This window comes from Chiloscyllium plagiosum, chromosome 23 (genome assembly GCF_004010195.1).
Source record: "Chiloscyllium plagiosum isolate BGI_BamShark_2017 chromosome 23, ASM401019v2, whole genome shotgun sequence".
In the NCBI taxonomy this organism is placed as follows: Eukaryota; Metazoa; Chordata; class Chondrichthyes; order Orectolobiformes; family Hemiscylliidae; genus Chiloscyllium; species Chiloscyllium plagiosum.
Genome location: NC_057732.1, coordinates 18,428,798 through 18,452,626, shown reverse-complemented (window position 1 = coordinate 18,452,626; position 23,829 = coordinate 18,428,798). Strand labels below are relative to the sequence as shown.

General features: G+C 42.2%; 1 long non-coding RNA gene across 1 annotated transcript in view; it reads left to right on the top strand.

Moving 5' to 3' along the window:
- Positions 1-19,730: 19,730 nt before the first annotated feature.
- The window catches only part of LOC122561667, a 105,212-nt gene continuing 101,113 nt past the window's right edge, over positions 19,731-23,829 (top strand). The window contains exon 1 of the long non-coding RNA XR_006315082.1: positions 19,731-19,837. This is a non-coding gene — a long non-coding RNA (uncharacterized LOC122561667). The remainder of the gene's footprint in view (positions 19,838-23,829) is intronic.

Below are 23,829 nucleotides of genomic sequence, written 5' to 3'. Positions count from 1 at the left end.
GGGAGTCAAGAAATAATCATAATAATGGTCCTGGGATATTTTGTTACAATTAATGTGCCATACAAATACAAAATGTTATTGTTTGGACAATATTTTGAAACATTCCAATAATTCATCATAATAAAGTACAATGAAGATGCAATAATATTAGGAAGCCTTTTCTTCCTTGATACCAAATCATAATTCCTGATCTTTTCTAAAACCTTTAGTAGGGCCATTTACATATTTTAAGCATAGTTTATGGTTAACCATTCTATTTTGCTTGATGTGGAATCCTGTGTCTCTAAACAACTCTGACATAACTTTATGGCATTTGTTCATCAGAATGTTAAAAACAGGAAGATTCATTAGTTTGAGCAAAACATCAAATTGATCAAATGGGTTTCCAACCTAACCATCTTGTTAATATGTCTTTCTGTCTTGTTACGAATGTGCAGTTATAATATCATGTGTTTGGAAACAAAAGTATACCTGTCTTAAAAATAGACACAACGCATCTAACAAAATGGCTGACAGAAGAGATATGACTAGCCTGATTGAACCAATTACAAAGAAAAACCTCTTGACTTGAGGTTCCCCGGAGGTGTGAATAGCTCTTCCTACTTTGTCGACAATCTGACGCGGTGAGAGCTCTCCAAAGTAATGGTGTGCACTTAAAAGTTAATTACTTCCAACAAGATACAATTGAATGGCTCTGTGCCCAGACTTAGACTCACTTTTAGACGCAACAGTTTCAGGTTAGCAGCCATTTTAAGTTTCAAGAGATCTTGAAACAGTCAGTACTTCACATAGGAAGACAGGAGGGAAGATTCCAGGTCTACAGTACTGAATCAGGCTTTCAAATGACACAGCCTGAACTGCCAGAAAAGAGAAACACAGCTGCCTCCATTCACTGATGACCTATTCTACTCAGTCCACCTTTGAGAGCAATCTCGAACTATTTGTCTGCAGCTGCTGAATTCTGATTCAAAGTTTACAACCTCTTCATTTTCAAAATAAAATCTTCAAGCAAGTAACAGGCCTGCAACGGTTGTAAAGACTGATCCCACTTTCATCTTTATAGACATATTTTATCCTTTTAAACTTTGTACTTGGCTTAGCTTGAATAACTATTGCAGTAGTTTTGAAACAAACAAACCGTTTGCTTATTTGAGCATAAAGCTCTGCTGCTCATTATTTTTAAGCTGACATAATCAAAACCTAAAAAGGACTACAGACAAGCTTATACAAATTCAGGGACCATTCTGAGACATGCTTGATGTAGTCACTACTGTCTTCTGAGAAGGATCTAATATCTCCTGAATCTATTTGTCTCAATGTGAAAAGTCTCTCGCTGCTTAATTAGTTCAGTGATCTCATTGGCCTCCGAGTGAGATAGTACCACTCTGTTCCTGAATTATGAATTTTCAACTAGTTAAAAGATGAAAGGCAAGCTTGAAACTTAAGATAAAAAGACAAAATGATAGAACACACCAAATGTTACTTAGTTCTGACAGGAAAGGGAAAGGCTAATTAATGTTTAATTAGAATTCCCACTTCTGTGTCGCTCAAAAAAAAAGCACAGAAACAACAGAGCGACAAAAGATGCTGATAAAAGACCTGGGGAAGATTTTCCAAGACCCAACATAACCTTGCACGCAGTCTGGTAGTTCATCAGAAGTTTATGTGTGCATTGCTTAAGATTCTTCAATGTATCTTCTGCCAAGTTGAAAGCCCCACTCTGATAAACATCATCAATGAGCCTGCCTTCAGCTTCAACAATCTGAAGCCTAACTGTGCAGCAACATTTTTCCCTGCCATAGATAAAGACTTGTGGGAAGCAGCATCCTTTCTCTTGTTCAGTTACTGAATTTTCTGTCAGTCTTTTCAATGTGCATTAATTTGCAACATAATTCAAATACAGTACCAAACAATGAAATTTCCTAAATACTTTTCGCAAACACTGTGCGATCTATTACATATAATTCAACTTGGAGTCTTTATATCTACAGTAACATGTGTGAATAGACTGAAATAGAGATCATGTCCACTGTTAATACTACATCCATGGCATTTTCAAAATTATTGAAACAAAATAGGTAATTCTTATTCTTTACTGCAGCTTATTCCCTGTAAAACAATATTTATTAATAATGATCAGTGAGTTTTTACCATTTGTTACACTGTTAAATAATGTGACTCCACTGACTTTATTGTTGGATAAATTAAATTACTGTGGCCAGTAATTCATTGTTTGAATATCATTCTTGCTGTTTAGTCATAAATACAAGCAGTTTGCTTGTTTATCGCCACACAAGATTTAAAACAATTATGCAGAATGACTTCCCACAGAGACCTTGAAATGCTGCTGCTTTCATTCCACTTTCAGGCCCAGAATTAGTACTCTGGTGATCAACAGATTTTCTCGTTTTGTTTATAGCTCCTTTGGACTCATGAAGTCTATTGTTCGAACCAATCCATGACAATTAATTGTTGTAGCCCCTTTAGTGATCCTGCTTGGTGCTTTCTTCAAATCTCTCATCGATTAATTCCTTAACATTGCCTTTTAATTATTCATTTACTCATGGAACATTGAACCAATGGCCTGAGTAAGAATTTTACTCCCTCTGTATATTTGCAATACCAGCTAACCAATTCGGGCCACGCTGGTTTTCTGCTTGACCTTCAAAGCCAGAATGGAGTCCTCAGTAATTATTGAGTTGGAAAGCTCCCACAGCCTCACTGCTGCCCCATCTGATTGAAACTGGAGAGAATCTCCTTGATGGGAACATTCATTTAGGACTCATTCAGGATCTGCAGCTTCACAAAAGATATTAAACTTGAGCTTTCATGTAGATGTTAAGTGGGCAAATAGAATTTAACTTGATTAGCAGGTTAGTATCAGTAAGAGCTCATGACAAGGAAAGCAGTCGAAGTTATACTTTTTGTAAATGTAGTTGGCATGGAAGTCAATCCAATTAATATGAATCAAATGGCCATTTTAAGTCAGAATGTGGTGCAAAAGAGAAACCCCTCTGAAAGTTAAATTTCCCTCCATCCAGTGGAAACAAGAGGCATCTGTTTGTATTAAACTCGGGCCTCCTTTAACTGTTGTTGGTCCACTTCCTGACCACTTCATGTGCTGCTGAAGATTTAGTGGTTGTCATAGAGTCATGGAGTCACACAGAATAGAAAAAGACCTTTCGATCCAACTAGTCTATGCCGAGCAGGAATCCCGAACTTAACTAGAATACAGAACATAGACCATTACAGCGCAGTCTAGGCCCTTCGGCCCTTGATGTTGTACCGACCTGTGAAAATAATCTGATGCCAATCTAACCTACACTGTTCCATTATTATCCATATGTATGTCCAATGTCCACCTAAATGCCCTTAACGTTGGTAAGTCTACTACTATTGCAGGCAAGCCATTCCACGCCCCCTACTACTCTGAGTGAAGAAACTACCCCAAGACCTGTTTCTAAATCTATCACCCCACAATTTAAAGCTACGTCTCTCATTTTATCCTTCACCATCCGAGGGAAAAGGCTCTCACTGTCCACCCTATCTAACCCTCTGATTATCTGATACATCTCGATTAAGTCACCTCTTAACCTTCTTCTCTCCAACGAAAACTGCCTCAGTTCCCTCAGCCTTTCCTTGTAAGACCTTCCTTCCATCCCAGACAACATCCTAGTAAATCTCCTCTGAACCCTTCCCAAAGCTTCCACATCATTCCTATAATGTGGTGACCAGAACTGTATGCAATACTCCAGGTACAGCCTTACCAGTGTCTTGTACAGCTGAAGCATGACCTCGTGGTTCCAAAACTCAATCCCTCTACCAATAAATGCCAACACGCTATATGCCTTCTTAACAACCCTATCAACCTGGTGACAACTTTCAGGGATTTATGCGCCAGGACACCGAGATCTCTCTGTTCATCTACACTGCCAACAGTTTTACTCTTAGCCCAGTACTCTGCATTCCTGTTACTTCTTCCAAAATGAACTAACTCACACTTTTCCACATTAAACTCCTCTTACCACTTCTCAGCCCAACTCTGCATCTTATCTATGTCCCTCTGTAACCCACAACATCCTTCAGCACTGTCCACAATTCTGCCTACCTTAGTGTCACCCGCAAAATTACTAACCCATCCTTCTATGCCCACATCTAGGTCATTTATAAAAATGACAAACAGCAGTGGCCCCAAAACAGATCCTTGTGGAACACCACTGGTAACTGAGCTCCCATCAACAACCATCCTCTGTCTTCTTTCAGCTGCCAATTTCTGATCCAAACCTCTAAACCACATTTAATCCCAAAACTCCATATTTTGTACAATAGCCTACCTTGGAGAACCTTATCAAATACCTTGCTGAAGTCCATATACATCACATCAACCGCTTTACCCTCAACCATCTGTTTTGTCACCTTCTCAAAGAACTCAATGAAGTTAGTGGGGCACAACCTATCCTTGACAAAACCGTGTCGACTATCCCTAATCAACTTAATATTTTCCAGATGAATATAAATCTTATCTCTAATAACCTCTCCCAGCACCTTATCCACAACCGAAGTAAGGCTCACTGGCCTATCATTAACAGGTTATCCCAACTCCCCTTCTTAAACAAGGGAACAGCATTTGCTGTCCTCCAGTCTACTGGCACCACTCCTGTCGACAATGATGACATAAAGATTGAAGCCAAAGGCTCTGCAATCTTCTCCCTGGCTTCCCAGAGAATCCAAGAATAAATCTCACTTGGCCCAGGGGTCGTATCTATTTTCAGATCATCCAAAATTGCTAAAATCTCCTCTCTGTCAACCTCAATCCCATCTAATCTTGTAACCTGTATCTCCGGTCAACCTCAATCCCATCTAATCTTGTAACCTGTATCTCCGTACTCTCACTAACATTGCCCTTTACCGATGTGAATGCTGATGAAAAGTATTCATTAAGCGCTTCCCCTACGTCCTCAGATTCCACACACAACTTCCCAGTATTGTCTGTGATTGGCCCTAATCTTCCTTGAGTCATTCGTTTATTCCTGATATACCTAAAGAAGGCCTTAGGGTTTTCCTTGATCTTCTTAACCCTTTCTTTAGATCTTTTCTGGCTAACTTATAACTCTCAAGCAACCCTAACTGAGCCTTCACTCTCATCCTCACATAAGCCTTCTTTCTGTGGACAAGAGCTTCAACTTCTTTAGTAAATTATGTCTCCTTGTCTCGACAACTACCCGCAGGAGCTGTTCCTTGAATAAACTCCACATTCAAAGTTTAGGAGAAGATTTGTAGCTCGGGTGCTCGATGTTGTGGTTCTGTTCGCCGAGCTGGGAATTTGTGTTGCAGACGCTTTGTCCCCTGTCTAGGTGACATCCTCAGTGCTTGGGAGCCTCCTGTGAAGCGCTTCTGTGATCTTTCCTCCAACATTTGTAGTGGTTTGAATCTGCCGCTTCTGGTTGTCAGTTCCAGCTGTCCACTGCTGTGGTCGGTATATTGGGTCCAGGTCGATGTGCTTATTGATTGAATCTGTGGATGAGTGCCATGCCTCTAGGAATTCACTGGCTGTTCTCTGTTTGGCTTGTCCTATAACCAATGTAGTGTACAAAACCCCATGCCTTTCTGCACAAAACACTACATAGGACAAACAGGAAGACAGCTAACGATCCGCATTGATGAACACCAACTAGCCACGAAACGGCACAACCAGCTATCCTTAGTAGCCACACACACAGATGACAAGCAACATGAATTCGACTGGGACAACACTACTATTATAGGACAAGCCAAACAGAGAACAGCCAGGGAATTCCTAGAGGCATGGCACTCATCCACAGATTCAATCAATAAGCACATCGACCTGGACCCAATATACCGACCGCTGCAACGGACAGCTGGAACGTTTTAATGATATGCTGCACCTGCATGCTAATACTTCACAATTCATATATCAGCACTTCCTGTACCTCAGACTTGAAATGGGGTCATGCTTCCAAGGATTCTGACCAATCACAGGGAAAATGTTTAAATGAAAACACAAGCTCACAATAGGTATTAACTAACATGACTTGGGTGACATGTATCTCCATTTCTGTGGAAAACAATGTTAACTTTCAACAAAGCATTTGACCTCACAAATGCATTCATGTATGGTCTTCACACATATCAAATTTATTTTGAAAAATCAAAAAAAGATCAACTATTTTAGTAAGGGTTTATCCCAAGTATTAATTACATGCACTTTGGAAAATTGTGCTAATTATGCATCACCCAATAAATCATTAAGGAGACCATTCAGGAGACAAGGATGGGGTATGCCACAAATTGATCTGTGAGGCCTGGAGGTGCATTCCAGCTCTTCCCAGCCTCATAGTGGCAGGTTGCTGACTTATCTCCTCGGACACACTATCATTCCTGACAATTGCTGATCTGGTGGGAAGGGAACAGCGATTGTTCCCAATCAAAGCGTGGGTTAAATCCATTGATGTCATAGACCCTGATTTATATAAACTGATAAAGATCACTCCTCCTCCCCATTCCTGTCACAAAGTGGTCTTCATTTTGCTTTGAAAACTATGAAGGCTTAGATCTCAGGTGTCAGGTAAAGGGGTCAGTTCATTCCAGGTAGAACTGGTCCTTAAGAATGTGCACGGGTTGCTAATGCACATGTTTAGTCATCTCCTCCTGTTCAGGCTGGGTCTTAAGCAATGTATCAGCTATAGGCAACATTGACAGCACAGCCACTAATGAAATAAGCAGCTATTGCACTTAAGAATGGAGCTAATTTTTCTTTTCTTATAATTACATCAGTAGCTTGGGAGTTCTGTGGTGAGTAATTCCTAATTTCTGATCTTCCAAATCCCATCTCTTTTTTGCAAGGTATGGCCAGGAGTGTAATGGAGTACTCTCCACTTACATGAGTTCAGCCACAATACTCAGGAAATCTGACCCATCTTGGGCAAAGCAGCCCACATAATTGAAAACCCATTGACAACCAATTCAACATTTACTCCCTCCCCCACCAGTATACTATGTTGACAGCATGTGCCATATATCAAGCTGAACTTCCATTATTGTTGAGTAAGTGATGCTTGATAGACCTGTTGATGACATCTTCTATCATTTTACTGATGAGTGAGAGTAGATTGGACAGCAGAGCCATACCTGGGCAATTTTACACATTGTTGGGGATGTGCCAGTATTAAAGCTGTACTAGAACAGTTCGGAAGGAGTATAGGCAGGGAGCACAAGTCTCCACTCCTCCAATAGAGATGCTATAATGGCCCATACCATACTGAAATATTCAGTGCTTAGCTGTTTCAATGATATCACATGGGTCTGTTAAATTGGCTTAAAACTGGCATCTGTGATGTGAACCAGATCATTCACATGACACTCCTGCTGATTGTAAATTCACTGCAACCCCCAGGTCATCTACTCTGCCCTGAAACTCTTCAACCATGTACTGAAACAGACCCACTCCAATCTTCCTTCCCACCTATCCACTCCACCCTCTTCTCTAACCTATCACCTTCATCCCCACCCCCATCCACCCATTGTATTCTTTTCTACCCTTCCCCACCCTCCTCTCTGAACTATCACCTTCAACCCCACCTCCATCCACCTATTGTACTCTTTGCTACCTTCTCCCCAGCCCCACCCCCCCATTTATCTCTCCACCCTAGAGGCTCCCTGCCTCCATTCCTGATGAAGGGCTTTTGCCCGAAACGTCGATTTTCCTGCTCCTCGGATGCTGCCTTACCTGCTGTGCTTTTCCAGCACTACTCTGATCTAAACTCTGGTTTCCAGCATCTGCAGTCCTCACCTTTGCCTTGTAAATTCCTCAGCCTTGTCATTTGCACTGACGTGCACCAAATGACTTTATAAATTTATTTCTTCTTTCTTGGAATGTGGGACCCAGGATCTGTAATTTACCCTTGAATCATGTGGCTAGTTTGGAATTCTCAGAGGGCAGCTAAGAGTCACCCACATTGCTGTGGGTTTGGAGTCAAGTACAGGCCAGATTAAATAAGGATGGCAGATTTCCTTCCCTTAAAAACAGTAGCAATTTTTATGGCAATCAATGGTATTCAACATCTCCCTTATTGAGATCATATTCAGTTCTAGATTTGATAAGTTAAATATAGATTCCACCAGCTGCAGTAATGTGATTTGAACCCAGATGTTTTAACCTGAGCCTTTGGATAGCCAATACACCAAAAAATTCCCCTTATATTAAAAAAAAACAATTATTCAAACACTCAAGATGGAATCTTAGAGGGGCCTAAGCTGTAAGGCCTATGACAGGGTGAGAATGAACTGGTGAGACCTATCTTAACATTGGGAGCAACTCACTGCATTTTTCATACATTTGCTAAGTGGCAAGGTGAGTTTCTGGCTAGTGAGTTGCCAATGAAAGGAGATTATTGCTTGCTAAATTACTTATTCATGCTGCATCTCATTAATATTCAGCTTCCTATCTTACCAACTGCGCTGGAGAAGTCAGACAGTGAGAATTCTTGACACGGATGTCAGAGTGAGTACCCAACAAATTAAGCTTGCTGCTGGTTGTGACCACCCTCCATGTTCCTCAACATCAAACACCAACCAACATCTCAGAGAATTATCCATGCATATTAGCTGTAATGCCCCTTTGTCCGCAGACATTGGCATTACCTCACAAACATCACAGCACCTCTCACTGAGGAAGCGTTGCTTTGCTCTGCTTGGTGCACTAGTAACTAGCATAGCAAGGCTCCTGTAAGGACACTTTGTATGCAGAAACATATACTGAGCTCATTGCATCTCAGGGGTGCTCACTGGCTCTCTTAGTGCTCGCTCAATTAGCCTAACTAACCTTAGCCTGCATGCTCATAGATATGCAGGCCCTACCCTGCCTTGTTGCTCAGCAGTCCTCAGTCAAGGGGGTTACATTGTAATTGTACCAATCCCATACTTACATCATCTGCTTGTATCCAAACGTATGCTACATGTGCAGCAAGAAGACAGCTATGTCTCAAAGTCTTAGGAGAAGCAGTCCTCACCAAAGTTTATGGAGACACCCATCAGTCAGGGGGTCCCAGTACAGTAATTCAAGGGCAGCCTCGCATACATGGGGTTAGCCACGGTCAGACATTTGATTCAGGATGGTCTCAGTCAGTTGGTCTGTACCTCCACAGCCCAGGGTCAGGCATCAGTCAGGGGCTGGGCACTTCTCATCTGGGACTGTCTGGTTAGGGAATAGATTCATTCTGTAGGGCCCATGCATGGAAACTAAGGAGAAAGGGATGCGAGGCAGAGAGACAAGGGGGTGCTGCTGATGAGGGAAACCAACTTTGGAACCTATTCTTTGGGAAATTGCAAGACAAAAGATAGAAAAGGCATCATGAGCAATGGTTAGAATGGTGTGCAATGAATGACACTGACATTATCCATGCATATTAGCTGTAATGCCCCCTTGTCCTCAGACAAAGGCATCACTTGGGATTACTGTGAGCTTTGCAGTGAAATGGAGGGTGGTACATTCTCAGCTGACAGATCATGGATGTCGCAGTATCTAACATAGGAACACAGCTAGTCTTCTCCTGAAAGGACCAGGATTCTCTCCTCATGGTAACTGAGGAGTCTAATGTCGGGCACTCCCATGCCTCCCCCCATCAGTCCAGGCCACTTCAGCTCTGTTGTGGGCCCTTTTTTGTCATGAGAGGAAGGGAGGGATTGACAGTGCTGAAACGGCCAATGGCACGGCTGTTCGTGCTGCTGCGAGTGAGGAAAAGCGTGCAGAGGGTCTAAATAGATGGTGCAGAGGCCATGCAAGATTAGTGGTGTTGGAGGTTTGGAGCCAACAATAGTGTGAGGGAAAGTGTTGCGAGAGTGGCAAAGCATGAGCCTTGGTGGGAGCTGGGCACAGCAGCAGAGACTGAGTGGAGGTGAGGTGACAGAGAGAAGAGTGTGGCACTTACACTTGCAGAGTGGAGAGGTTCATTGACCTTCTTACTGCACTGTTGGCTGTTTCTCCACATTGTGGAGAATGCAGTGACCCAAGTGACATCCTTGGACCAGTCTGGGTATAAACAAGGACTGCAGAGGCTGGAAACCAGATTCTAGATTAGAGTGGTGCTGGAAAAACACAGCAGTTCAGGCAGCATCCAAGCATCCTTGGACCAGTCTGCCAGGCTCTGGTGGCACTACCGCCTCTGCCAGTTCTCCGAGAAGAGGCCTCTCCTTGCACCAGCCCCTTGAGCAGGACCTCTAGGTCACTGTCGGAGAATTGTGCTGCCCTCTTCTCTTTCTCCAACATGTTCTGAATCTGTGAGCAAGAGGGCAGCTTCAAATGCCAGTGCCTGACAGGGTGGCACAGCAGCCTTTTAAAGCCTGCAGGATAATGGTCTGTCAGAGGATATTCGCTCCAGTTATTCTGGGAACAGGGCATTGTAGGGTGAGACTAGAATCAGATGTGAGGACTGCCATGGGGAAGGTGGTTAATGAGGTGAGCTTGTAAGGTGCAGCGAGATATCTCACAAGGCCTCCAATAATGTCAATGCAACTTGCGCTCAGCTAAAAGAAATGTATTTCTTCTATTTCCTACCGGTGGAGCCCCTAGATTGAAAATAAAAACACAGAAGGAATTGCTATTCCACTCTTTGTTCATACATCTACATTCCCTAGGTAATCTTTGGAAAACTGTTCCATTTAGATCATTTTTGGAGGTTAATGTAATGCCTGATTTCTTGGAGTTTTAAAATCGGAATTAGCCATGGTGCAGCCTAACTAATGAACTTGATGCAAGTCTGCTCAACCACTGTTCTGACCTTTCATTCTCCATCGGGAGCCTGTATAATAAACATACAACACAGGGAGAAATTACCCTGATATTCTGACAGTTAGTGTTGTTTGCACTAACCATGAAGGGTACTTGTTTGAGCGTAATGACGGATTTATTTTTGTTGTAATTATTATTAGATTTATTTCTGTATACAGTAATTTGCAGCTTTTCATCTGCTTTAACAAGCATGTGCGTACATAGCACAGACACGTGATCATTGTCTATAAGGAACTTGAAGTGTAAAAATTCCACTTGTAAATGAAACACCAGGAAACCATAGAGAAAAATATATTTCACAAGTTTCTGCGTTATAAATAATATTGCAGAAACTAGAAGTCTAGAATATAGGATGTTGAGAAATAATTTTGGTCTATTTAAGGTTGCATTGTTAAGTTTTGTTATTTTGACAAATCTCTCACTCTGAAACAATTTTATTTTCAGTTAATTCAAGGAACGGGGATGATTTTGCTGGATTAGGACAATGTATTGATGAACACACCAAATTTGTGAATATCTAAACTGCTATTAAATAATGATTTCAGAAATAATGAGCTGCAAATTTAAATCGATGAAATATTGATTAACCACTGAGAGTCTGCTGAATTAGAAAATATGTATGGTTTTGAAAACACAAGAATTTATGTGTCAGTTGAGAAATTTGCTCTGGTAAGTTAACTCTGTTCCAAAAATCTTCATGGTGGGCATAGTCTACATCTGAAAGAGCAAGTTGAACACAACTTGATTTTTCTTTATCCATATAAAAGTAACATTTTTATTCTTCTTTCTCAAAATAAAGAAAATGAAAAATGTCTGTTCTATTCACTGTCTATTCACAGTTTGTTCTCAGATAGAAACTAGGATTACCATGAGTGCACAGACAAGTTGATCATCATCTGACTAAATGCTTTGAATTTACAAAGGACCGCATAAAAATATCATTGTTATTTTTTGGAAAATTGAGCCCCTCAAGGGATTAATTTTGTGATGATTCAAGAAAAGATTTACTTCTAAATGCCAAGAATATTGTGTTTAAAGGCATTTGGTATGCTTTCCTCTATTGGTCAGAGTATTGAGTATAGGAGTTGGGAGGTCATGTTGCGGCTGTACAGGACATTGGTTAGGCCACTCTTGGAATATTGCATGCAATTCTGGTCTCACTCCTATCAGAAGGATGTTGTGAAACTTGAAAGGGTTCAGTAAAGATTTACAAGGATGTTGCCAGGGTCGGAGGATTTGAGCTACAGGGAGAGGCTGAATAGGCTAGGGCTGTTTTCCCTGGAGCGTCGGAGGCTGAGGGGTGACCTTATGGAGGTTTATAAAATCATGAGGGGCATGGATAGGATAAATAGACAAAGTATTTTTCCCAGGGTGGGGGGAGACCAGAATGAGAGGGCATAGGTTTAAGGTGAGAGGGGAAAGATTTAAAAGGGATCTAAGGGGCAACATTTTCATGCAGAGGGTGGTACATGTATGGAATGAGCTGCCAGAGGAAGTGGTGGAGGCTGGTACAATTACAGCATTTAAAAGGTATCTGGATGGGTATAAGAGTATGGTTTTAGAGGAATATGGGCCAAGTGCTGGCAGGTGGGACTAGATTAGTTTGGGATATCTGGTCGGCATGGACGAGTTGACGGAAGGGTCTGTTTCCGTGCTGTACATCTCTATGACTCTCCATAACTTTATACAGTCATAGTTACAGAGTCATTGGACTCATAAGGTAGCTATTCAAACCACTGAATGTCTGTCAGTTCTCTACTAGGCAATCCATTCATTCCACCTCCCCTGCACTATTCCCACTGCCTTCCAAGTTTTCTTGGTTAGAGTGCCCATTCAACACTCTTTTGAAATCACATAATATCTCCACTTCCACACCCTCCTAGGCTGCAAGTTCAAGGTTCTCATCACTCACTGAGTGAAAAGGGCTTTTCTTCACATCACTGCTATAGCTCTTGCCAAAACAAAACTGACATTTGGCTCCCCTGGCCCTTGTATGCCTGCATCAGATCTTTCCTCAGTTTCAAAGGTGAACAAGCTCATTACTAAATTCTCTTATCCTTGAAACCATTTTGATCAATCTGCCATAAGGGTTTTAACATGCTTCTTAAAAAGTGGTGACCAGACTGGACACAATGCTTGTAGTCTAACCGGAGCTTTGTAAAGCTTCAGCAGAAGTTCACTGCATTTTTACACAATACAGTACCTCCATTTATGAAGCCCTCTGTTTAGGCCACAGCTTTCTCAATAAATCCTACCACCTTCAATGGTTGAGGCACATGGTCCCTCTATTCCTGAAAACTCTTGATACCTTTTATTATTGCCTTTAATTAGATTATTTACAGTGTGGAAACAGGCCCTTTGGCCCAGCAAGTCCACACAGACCCGCCGAAGAGCAACTCACCCAAACCCATTCCCCTACATTTACCCCTTCACCTAACACTACCGGAAATTTACCATGGCCAATTCACCTGACCTGCACATTTTTGGACTGTGGGAGGAAACCAGAGCACCCGGAGGAAACCCACGCAGACACGGGGAGAACGTGCAAACTCCACACAGACAGTTGCCCAAGGCGGGAATTGAACCGGGTCTCTGGCGCTGTGAGGCAGCAATGCTAAGCCACCATGCTTAGCCACCATGCCTTTCAACATTCCTTCTGCCAGAACGCATCATCTCATACTTATCTGCTCCAAATTCCATCTGTTGAAATTTTAAAAAATAATTACAGCAGTTTAGAGCATCTCTTCCATATTGTTTCCTGGGAGCACAAGACAAGATTTGGTCTCCCTCCAAGTGACAACTTATTTGGGTTCATTTTGAGCAATAAAATGTGTTGAGGAGCTATTGGCTTAAATATACAGTAGGGAATTTGTAGTAGGATGACCTTCCCGAAAAAGATCCCTTCCAAATCATTTGGAGTTAGGGAGGTATGGCTCCTTCCAGTTTGGACCTGTTCCTCCAATTCATGTTCTGAATCCATTCCAAGTTACTACTGCCAATGTCTAGGTCGTGATAATAAATACTGGAGATAATTCTGAAATGCATATCATATCGAAGAGGCTTTTTGGTCTGGGCTGGTGCAGAAGGCTTGTTTTCTTCGCCTCCATATAAAACTCCTGTACTTTACAAGTGAAGTCATGAATTTCCCGGTGACCAGAAGTTCCACTTTGTACCAAGGATATGCTCTATCCCACTGGGATCATCTCTATTGTTACATTTGCTCTATTGTTTGTTACACCTACCTTAGATCCATGTTGATGTCTCCACGGTGTGTCTTGAAACATACGTTTCTCGATATATAGAATGTAGTAAGCCCAATTTCAAAATGATATAATATTTAAATTAAGCATAGACTGCCTTTTGGGAACATATCTTCAGTCCATGTCATTATCAAACCACACTTTGTACTGAAGTAGCAAACGTCAGGCTGTATTAGACTGAGTTAGTCTTTTCAGTGTGGCTCTGCAGCTAACTGATCACCTATAAATATATTCTTCAATACATGCAAATTTTAAGTGCATTCAGGCAGTTCTCTTTCATTCAAATCAAAACATCTTAATCTTCACCTTGAAAAATGGTAATTCAATCCAGCTTTGTAATGATTGAAAAAATAAACAATTAATAACAATTATAAGATTTCAGTCACAATTGGGTACAGGATGAGGATTTAATTTAGTGATTTTGGCAGTGTTACTGCAAAAGATCTGTATTCTACCCTGGAAGGAGGTACAATCAAAAATGTCAATGGTGAAGGCAAACTTGGTCACTACTAACATAAAGTTCCTCTGACCCCCAAGTTACAATATTATAACTGAGATGGGAGAATCTCTAGTCCCCTTATTCCAAGGTTACCACCTAAATGTAATTATTTCACACTGTTTCTAATATGGTTAATCATATGCTTTCCTAGGTTAGACTATAATGAGCTTCAGAGCAGAGGAGATGACCTGGGCATTGCAGTGAGAGAGAGACTCACTGAGATCTTTGTAGAGAGGAAGAGAACTTTTTCAAGGTAGGCATCCTTGCAAGAGGATCCGCAGTAAGGTTAAGATCAACTAGGTGAAAGTGAGGTCTGCAGATGCTGGGAATCAGAGTCAAGATTAGAGTGGTGCTGGAAAAGCAAAGCAGGTCAGGCAGCATCCGAGGAACAGGAAAATCACGTTCCTTGATAAAGGGCTCCTGCCCGAAACGTTGATTTTCCTGCTCCTTGGATGCTGCCTGAGCTGCTGTGCTTTTCCAGCACCATTCTGATCTTGACTCTGATCCCCAGCATCTGCAGTCCTCACTTTCACTTTAGAATATAATGATTCATCAAGTAGGTTTCTTTAGTAAATGCAAAATTATTGATTTCTAATAAAGCAAAACTTATTCTGTGAAGATGCAGAATTGGTCGACAGTTTGTTTGAAAGATAGTTTTAATATGAAAATATACATGTTTACCCTCTTGAATGAATACTCATAAACCAGCTTCCAGGAGATATGCTTTATCTCTCTCTTTCATATTATGGAAGAATGGTGTGAGCTCAACCCCATTAAAAATAAGACACACATCACACTACAGAAGCAAGTGACATCAATTCAAACCAAGGAAGCACTTCTGACAGACCACAATTTTTTCTGGATATGAAGACCTGAGAGCAGTAATTTCATACAATTCAAAAACGTATGGATTGTTAAAGTCAATTCTGCATTTTGACTTGTAGATGCGATGTGTTTATTCGGTGTGCTCTGTAGATCTGTCCAGCTTCAAGGGTAAAGCTCACTTGAATTGGAACGCTCAAGCAATGTTTGTGTGAATGAGTCTCTAAGCTACACAGCCATACATAAGGTGGCTGAGGACAGATAAACAATGATAAAGAGAGAGAACAAATCTGGGCTTTTAAGGGGAATTTGGTGGGCTGCTGGTGTCAGAAATGGCTTCCAATGCCACGGAAATGCAATGGCAATTCAGAAATGCAGATTAATCTCCTAATTGATAAAAGCAAAGAATTGGTGATTTGTATTTGGATAACACAGTAACTGGAGTGTGCTTGTAATGTGTCACAGAATACACTTTCGTGTCAATGAGATTGATCCAAGTTGTCATCAAAAACTGGGAAATGGCTTTTTGCCTTACCTGCCTCATTAATGCAGTATGTAAATGGCCTGGTGAGAGGTTAATTTAAACATGAAAATTAATGTTCAAAAGCACAAAGAAAACCATGAAGGAATGTACTCTTCTTGAGTCTGTTTCAAAGATAATGGAAGTCTGGCTCATTGTGGTCCTTTAGTTGGATCTTCCAGTGCTGCAATGTTGAAGCAGGAGAGATGCTGAGGTGTCCCCCATGAACAAATAAGAAGCACAGAGGCAAGGACAGGTTAGTGGGAATGAGGCAGCTAGGAGCCCATGGGTACACCTGGTGTATGCAATGGCAAGAGGTGGAGAGGTTGAAGATGCTGAGAGGTTTGTGCCGTGGCAGAGTTTGAGTGAGTGGTGGGCCCTGTGAGTGTGAAGCCACAGAGAATATATGGGCAGCATCTACCCTTGTGGAATGTAGAAGGTCATTAACCTTCTTCTGGTCATTGCTGTGCACTTTATTTGACCCTGGGGGAAGTGATGAAGAGCTTATGCATGAAACCTTGATTCTCCTGCTCCTCGGATGTTGCCTGTCCTGTTGTGCTTTGCCAGCACCGCGATTTTTGACACTGTATTTGACCCTGGACGTTGCACTGACCCACGGACTCTATGTCTGTCTAATTTGGCTGTGCCTGGTGTTATGGTGCCCATAGACAATCTGGGGGCAAATAAAACACTGAATCTCTCTTGGTCACCTGTCCACCAGGTGAGACTGGGAGGCGTGTGCCGGAGAGGCTGGTTGTATAAGCATTGAGCTGAAGAACAGAAGTGTGAGGGAAGTTGACTTAGGCCACAACAGACTGCTCACCATGAGTCTCAGAAAATACATTGCCAAACTATGGAACAATTCAGCCCATGTTTAATTCATACAATATTCTATGCTCCAGTTGAATACTTTAAGGATTTCCCACTCAATTTCAACCCAGTCCCAGCAAACCCTGAAAGGACAGGATAATTGCATAATGACTCAGTGCTTAGCACAGCTGCTTCACAGCACCAGGGACCTTGGTTTGATCCCACCCTTGGGCTTGCCTGTGTGGATTGTGCATGTACTCTCCATTTTTGCTTAAGTTTCCTCCAGGTCCTCTGGTTTCCTTCTACAAAGTTATGCAGGTCAGGTGGATTGGCCATGCCAAATTGCCCATAGTGTCCAGGATGTACAGACAAGGTGGGTTAGCCATGGAAATACATGGCTGGATAGGGGAGTGGGATGCTCTCCGGAGGGTTGGTGTGGACTCAGTGGCCTGCTTCCACACTGTGGGATTCTATGATTCTGTGTGCAACAAAACCAGCCTCCCCTTAGCCTAGCCAAGTTATTGTTATAGTTAGGCTTCTATAGTTAGAGTTTGCTAGAATTCTATAGAGTCATAGAGATGTACAGCTTAGAAACAAATCCTTCAGTCCAACTTGTCCATGCCGACCAGATACCTCAACCCAATCTAGTCCCACCTGTCAGCACCCGCCCCATGTCGCTCCAAATCCTTCCTATTCATATACCCAACCAGATAGATGCCTCTTAAATGATGCAATCATACTAACCTCCACCACTTCCACTGGCAGCTCATTCCATACATGTACCACCTTCTGTGAGAAAAAGTTGCCCCTTAGATCTCTTTTATATCTTTCCCCTCTCACACTAAACCTCTGCCCTCTAGTTCTGGACACCCCGACCCCAGGGAAAAGACTTTGTCTATTTATTCTATCCATATCCCTCATGATTTTATAAACCTCTAAAGGTCACCCCCTCAGCCTCCAACACTCCAGGGAAAACAGCCCCAGCTTGTTCAGCCTCTCAAATCCTCCAAACCTGACAACATCCCTGTAAATCTTTTCTGAACCCTTTCAAGTTTCACAATATCTTTCCGATAGGAAGGAAACCAGAACTGCACGCAATATTCCAGCAGTGGCCTAACCAATGTCCTGTACAGCTGCAACATGACCTCCCAACTCTTGTACTCAATACTCTGACCAAAAAAAGGAAAGCATACCAAACTCCTTCTTCACTATCCTATCTACCTGCGACTCCAAGTATGAACCTCCCACTCCAAGGTGGCTTTGTTCAGCAACACTTCCCAGGACCTTACCATTAAGAGAATAAGTCCTGCAAAGATTTGCTTTCCCAAAATGTAACACCTCATATTCATCTAAATTAAACTCCATCTGCCACTTCTCAGCCCATTGGCCCATCTGATCAAGAGCCCATTAACCAGCAACCAACCAACTTGTGACAAGTCCTTTTAACATTTGATTCCCCCCCTTTTTGATTTCCTGAAAAACCTTCTCCTCTGTTTTTGGCTGCACTTCAGTCCCACGCTCCTGATCTTTGGGCACCCGGTAAAATAAACAGGAGTGTCAACATGATGTTCTGGCTTAGTTGGTTAAAGTACTAGCTTGGTAAACAGTGAAATTTGGGGTTCAAATCCTAGCTGTGCCTACACATCACATGAACTATTTTTGATCACACAGCATTACCTTTTTGTGAAGGGCAGTGTTTGTCACTGGCCACCCGGGTGTTTTCCTATCTTCCTGGTGGTGGAAATTGAATAAAGATTGGTGTACTTTGTGTCTTTGACTGTGTCTCACACCTGCACACACACACCATGGGTGCTGGGGATAAAATAAGCACTACCGCACTTAGGTGGTAGTGTGGGGGTTAAATTTAAAGAAAAAAAAATACACAGGAGGGAGCACTTTGTGTCTTTCACTGAAAAAAGAAGAAAAAAAGAGAAAAAAAAGACATTTGATTCTTACCTGTTGTCTTTCACTGTGTCTCACATGTGCACACACACAATGTGGGTGCCAGGGTAAATATAAGCACTACTGCCTAACTGTGGTAGTGTGGGGGTTTAAGAGAAAAAAAAGAGAAAAATATGACCAGGAGATTTAGAAATTCCTCAGTTTAGAGCACAGCCTCTGCGCTGGCTGGTCCTACAGTCAGTGTGTTACTGTTGCTTTTGATTTCTGCTTCTTTTTTGGGGGAAAACCCTGACTCCTGAACTGGCTGAATTATTTAGCCAGTTTATTAACTGGTACTTGTTTTTAGTTAAAAAAAACCATTTGATTCTAGTAACTATATATCAATTGTACTTAGCCCTTAATCCTGGCATGTGATTGTTTTAATTAATCTTGATGTGCAGTTATTAGGGACAATTGGAGACTAGAGTTGAGCTTTCTGACTGGGAGGGCTAAGCAGTTGAATTTTCCATTCGATTTGCAAACCCTGCTGAAAGGATTTGCTGCCATAACAGGAACTGCGTGTTCATTGAGATAGCAAACAGGGACTGATGCTTGGCAAAATATGTTCAAGCAGTTCTGCTAATCCATGATGGTTACAGGAACTAGTCTTAGCCTGCTTTTTAAAAACATTTCTTTGCAGAATTGCTGAAGTCCTTGATTCACTTACAAGGTGAAATGAGATTCCCTCTTGTCTGTGTTTATACTGCAGGTTGTCAATTTAGAAAGCTGCTGGATGGAACAATGAGAGAAGCCCTGCTGTATGATCAGCAGGATCTCCACACTCTATTCCTAGCAGGTTATTCAGCCATTTTCACCCCACCATCCCCCAAAAGATATTGGGTTCCACATGTCCCCCAGTGTTCGAGAAGGGAGCTGAAAATGTTTCCAATGAAATGAGAAGTTGATGTTTTTAAATGCATCCTATGGCTTTTACATCTGACACATAGAATGATTTGGCATCGAAGGCAAAACAATTTGTCATTCATCTTAATGAGTCCATGTTGGTGCTTCACAGCAAATTCTTCCCATACATAAGCCTGTCAGCATATCCATTTCTGAATCCCTCACAGTTTCAGATAACTAGCATTAGTAAGGGATTGTTGCTGCAGGAACGATTTTGCGGTTAAAGGCTAAAGATTACGTCAACGCAGGAGGCTGACTGGCAAATCATTGCGTGGGTGAGTCTTTGATAATCTTCTTGTCAAAGAGTTCGAAGAACAGCTACATCAAAGTTACTCAAGAGAGTATTCTTTCTTTTGCTGCTCCTTTGTCTGCAATCTCTGTGACTGCAATAACATGCCATCTTGGTCATATACTGCCTGACTGTTAATACATGACCTTCATACAACACGGTGGAACTTCTTGGTTTTATTTAATTTTCCTGTGAAGCATTTTAAAGTGTGTTAGTCATTCAGAAAACAGTACATCTGGTTGTGAAATGGACATCAGTCTTTAATTTCATTACTCTTTTAAATGCAGATTAATCACGATTTAAACTTTTCTGCCTGGATCTGATTTTCTGCTGCTCTCACAGACTTCATTTCATTGTTGTTCAGTGGGACTGCAAGAGGAGGATCATTCATTACTGGCTAATTTAAATGTGTATGTTTAATCAAAGGCAGTGCACTTCGATGGCACAGAATACATCCTGCAGACCAATGAAAACACCGCATGTGGAGTATTAATAAAACCAATTGATAATACAAGAATTAATAATTTACACCACTCCGACTTTAGCCTTGATCTTTATTGCTAATGCACTTTTCAACTGCTTCCATCTCTTTTAGTTTGACCCTTGCTTTCAAAGGAAGTGATACCATTCTTTGATGGAGAGTGAAGGCAGGCAGGGTGATAATCACTGCTTTTTGACAGGAATTGCTTCTCTGTTAATTGATCTACAGTGGAAGCTAGTGCCTTTCAACTGTCTCATGCCTTCTCAGATGTGGACTGAGAGTTTACTAAGACAAACATGGAGCTAACTTATCGCTGGATTCTAACAGATTTGAATCTAAAGAGAAGAATCATTGTCTGGAACACAAAATAGAGGGGAAATGATGATCAGTTGATCAACTTGCTGCTGACATTACATATTACACATATCTAACCTTAACCTACTGCATTGGATCAAAAAGTCTATCCAAACAATTCTTTGGATTGGGTTAAAAGTAATTATGACAACATAAATTTACTTAAATATGAACATTTATTAAGTAAATTAAAAGATGAAAAAGGAAGGGGAAAAAACAATAGGCCTGACACCCTTCTGCCTGTCAGGGACTCCTCAAGCAACAGCTGGCCTGGAGGCTTTGGTTAGTTCCTGGAACTGTCCGTGATTCCAGTCCAAGGGGAAGTCCAGTGATTCGGAACAAAACTCTCTCTCATTCAGTGTAACGAGCTGCAAGTACAGAAAAACAAGTTGACTGCCGTCTTCAGCACGTACAGGAATCTGAGTCACCCATCACTGGACTTATCCAATGTCAGGCAGCTGTTGAATATCATCAGCAAATCTAACTCATCCTTTACACCTACTTTCAAAATCAAAAGCTTTTCTCAGGCCTTCTCATCCTGCTCACCGGGCATTAAACAATGTGTGAGAGTGGTGGTACCTGGTTCCATCATTCATATTTCTTTCCCTATCTCTTTGCCTTTTTCATACAATGGCATAGCTGAGATTGAAATAACACAATGTGAAATGAGGAATAGTGTTTATGCATCAATACCTATCAAAACCTGAATATTGCTTATCTGGTTTACTCGGGCAAGGACAATGCTATTTAATCAAAAATGCCAGTTGATGTGTCTCTGGATGGCCAAGTCCTAGTCCTGCCTTTGGGTTTCAAAGTACGTTAAGGTTCATATGTTGTCAGCAGTGGGTTGGGTGATTTCTCAACTGATCATCAGTTAACCATTTCAGACAGTGGTTCCTCACAATGCTGTGCCTCTGAGGAGGTTGAGGGGAGACAGGATGAAACTGGAGAGTCAAGGATCTGTGTTCAGCAGAGCGTGGCAGTGAGACTGCCATAACTGAAGACCAGGCTGAAACCAAAACTAACGCCATGACCATAGGACCAGCATTTCAAAGACATCGAGTTGCCAGTTTGCCTAATCATTGCTCCAAGCATTATATCTTTGTTCACATGCAATAACCAAAACTGATCCAATAATTTAATATTTTCAATATAAAACATAAGAACAACTTGTGGAGATCGATGATCTACTATTATAAGCAATATTAGCTGTTTTTAAAGAATGTATTATCTGAACACTGCAAGAGACTGTCTTAAAAAAAATTGAGCTGTCAGAAATTCCAGTTACCAGAAGATTCCAGGTGGTAGGGAATTAAAATACATAACATTTGTTGTTATGTGTTTTGTGCATGCGTGCGAATATGGTATGTAAACCAGTGAGAATCTATTTTCACAGAACAGTAAAGTAATTATGTCTGGTAATTGTTCCCCCAGCAGTAATAATCAGTAAAAATATGCTTGATTTGATACATATAGTCATGCAGATTGTGAAAAAGAAATGTGAATCAAGGACTGCCCATTGGCTGAGGTAACTGACTATGGTTATTGGCCAGTCACTGAAATTATCCAGTCAATGTGAAGCAAACATTTTAAGAATGGTCAATTGTTGGATCTAAACAGTTGAGTTTAACTCTGTATGGCTCATGTAAACATTTGGAATACTTTGGACTATCAACAGCAGCAGAATTGTATTGCCATTGAAAACTTGTAAAAGGTAAAAACAATGACTGCAGATGCTGGAAACCAGCTTCTGGATTAGTGGTGCTGGAAGAGCACAGCAATTCAGGCAGCATCCAAGGAGCTTCGAAATCGACGTTTCGGGCAAAAGCCCTTCATCAGGAATAAAGGCAGAGAGCCTGAAGGGTGGAGAGATAAGCTAGAGGAGAGTGGGGGTGGGGTCCTCCAGGCGTCTGGTGGTGAGGGAGCGGTGGTGAAGGAGGCCCAGGACCTCCATGTCCTCGGCAGAGTGGGAGGGGGAGTTGAAATGTTGGGCCACGGGGCGGTGTGGTTGATTGGTGCGGGTGTCCCGGAGATTTCCCGAAGGCGCTCTGCTAGGGGGCGCCCAGTCTCCCCAATGTAGAGGAGACCGCATCGGGAGCAACAGATACAATAAATGATATTAGTGGATGTGCAGGTAAAACTTTGATGGATGTGGAAGGCTCCTTTAGGGCCTTGGATGGAGGTGAGGGAGGAGGTGAGGGTGCAGGTTTTGCAGTTCTTGCGGTGGCAGGGGAAGGTGCCAGGATGGGAAGGTGGGTTGTAGGGGGGCGTGGACCTGACCAGGTAGTCACAGAGGGAACGGTCTTTGCGGAAGGCGGAAATGGGTGGGGAGGGAAATATATCCCTGATGGTGGGGTGTTTTTGGAGGTGGCGGACATATCAGCGGATGATTTGGTTTATGCAAAGGTTCGTTTGGTGAAAGGTGAGCACCAGGGCGTTCTGTCCTTGTTACGGTTGGAGGGGTGGGGTCTGAGGGTGGAGGTGCGGGATGTGGACGAGATGCGTTTGAGGGCATCTTTAACCACGTGGGAAGGGAAATTGTGTTCTCTAAAGAAGGAAGCCATCTGGTGTGTTCTGTGTTGTAACTGGTCCTCCTGGGAGCAGATAGGGCGGAGGTAGAGGAATTGGGAATACGGGATGGCATTTTTGCAAGAGGTAGGGTGGGAAGAGGTGTAATCCAGGGTAGCTGTGGGAGTCGGTGGGTTTGAAAAAAATGTCAGTGTCAAGTTGGTTGTCATTAATGGATATGGAGAGGTCCAGGAAGGGGAGGGAGGTGTCAGAGGTGGTCCAGGTAAATTTAAGATCAGGGTGGAATGTGTTGGTGAAGTTGATGAATTGCTCAACCTCATCACGGGAGCACAAGGTGGCGCCAATGCAGTCATCAATGTAGCGGAGGAAGAGGTGGGGAGTGGTGCCGGTGTAATTATGGAAGATTGACTGTTCTACGTAGCCAACAAAGAGACAGGCATAGCTGGGGCCCATACGTGTGCCCATGGCTACCCCTTTCGTCTGGGAGGAAGTGGCAGGATTTGAAGGAGAAATTGTTAAGGGTAAGGAACAGTTTGGCCTAACAAATGAGAGTGTCGGTGGAAGGGTACTGTTGGGGACGTCAGGAGAGGAAGAAACGGAGGGCTTGGAGGCCC